Source organism: Brassica rapa, chromosome A01, assembly GCF_000309985.2.
Source record: "Brassica rapa cultivar Chiifu-401-42 chromosome A01, CAAS_Brap_v3.01, whole genome shotgun sequence".
Taxonomy (NCBI): Eukaryota; Viridiplantae; Streptophyta; class Magnoliopsida; order Brassicales; family Brassicaceae; genus Brassica; species Brassica rapa.
Window position 1 is genome coordinate 15,238,385 of NC_024795.2, and position 1,588 is coordinate 15,239,972.

General features: G+C 46.5%; 1 non-coding gene across 1 annotated transcript; it reads left to right on the top strand.

The window, feature by feature from the left end:
- The first annotated feature begins 668 nt into the window (after positions 1 to 668).
- Positions 669 to 774, top strand: LOC117129124. Its single transcript, XR_004452716.1, has one exon. It is a non-coding gene; the product is annotated as a small nucleolar RNA R71 (small nucleolar RNA).
- The last annotated feature ends 814 nt before the right edge of the window (positions 775 to 1,588 follow it).

Genomic DNA, 1,588 nt, shown 5'->3' on the forward strand with positions numbered 1-1,588 from the left:
AAACTTCTTGCCTCTTTATAGTCTCGCCCGTCTGAATTACTTGGGTTTCAAGTTTTCTCACCTGAGTCCCTAAGGTCTCGATTTTGGTGTTCAGATTGTTGTAGGCGGAGTCTATTTTACCGTTGAAATCCACAGTGATTTGTTGTTGTCCCAACAGTACTCGATCAATCATTTCTTCGATCTTGCTTTCCTGTGTCTGGGGTGGTGGATTTTGGTAATAAGAGTTCGAGTAGCTTTTGCTGTTGTTGAAGGGTTTTTGAAATTGTGAACTTTCGTTACTTCTTTGGCCATTTCCAAAGAAGTTTCTGTTTCCGCCCTGGTTTCCAAATTTCTGGAATCCGGTACCTCCGATGTAGTTCACATTTTCTTCTCCTTCCGTATCTGCTACTTCTCCTTCAGCTGAACAGACTTGCTTCCTAAGAAGCTCGTGCACCACATCTAACTTAGCTCTTACTTCGTCCATCTGTTCCTTCCCGATAGAGGCTACAGACTTCTTCTGTTCAGAGTCAGTGTTTTTGGTGCTGCTGCTGTTAGCAAGGTTTTCGATAAGTCTCACAGCTTCCAACGGATTCCGAGTAGTGAAGTTTCCTTCACTCGCCGTATCAACGGCCATTTGATAATGTACGGCGAGACCTCGGAAGAAAGTGCTTAGCAGCTGCACTACGTTAAATCCGTGGTGTAGACAGTCTCGCTGGAAGAACCTAAATCTAATCCACGCATCTTTGAAGGACTCTCTAGCCTTCTGCGAGAATGTGGAAATTTTGTTCCGAAGTTCTTCAGCGCGCGCCTCATCGATAAAGTTTCGTAAGAAAGCATTCTTGATGTCGCTCCAGGATGTTAAAGATCATGTGGGTTGCTGCCTAAGCCAGTGCATCGCTTCTCCATTCAGCGTGTATCTGAAGAGCTTGCACAGCAGGTAATCTTCGGGGACTCCTTCCATCCGAATAGCAGCGATTAGATCCTCGAACCGTTCCAAATGGTCCATAGGATGCTCATGCGGTAACCCAGAGTAGGGTATCTGCGACACGAGAGTGTAGTATTGAGGCTTCAGCTCGAAATTCTGCTTCTGGATCTCTGGAAGTCGAATGGCTGATCTGTTGGAATAGTACCCATCTGGGCGATTGTAGTCGGCCAGTGGTTTCGATCGAGCGTCCTTATCTACAGGTTGAGCAGCTCTTGTAGCATCAGCATCAGGGATTACAGTTCCCTGAGCATCTATTTTCTGACATGTTGCATTACACAGATGACCGGCCTGGTCATACAGGTTTCCGTTCTCGTCCTAAGTTAGAATAATAATGTTTACCATTTTTTACGACATGGTATCGATCGACGTACGCGGTGTAGTATCGATCGTTGTCGAACGATTGGGATCGATCGACGATGATGATCTGGTGTCGGTCGACGGTTGGTTGTGCGTATCGAGCGACGACGAAGTGGTTGCGTCGAACGATGTGGAACGTTGACCTCTACGGATGGTGCGTTCCAAATGAGCAGGATCGTCTGAGAACAGCAAGTCTTTCTCCTTGTTGCTTCTGGTACCGCTGGGCATGCACCTGAAAAGACAAGAAAAAGATTATTAGAAAGGGGG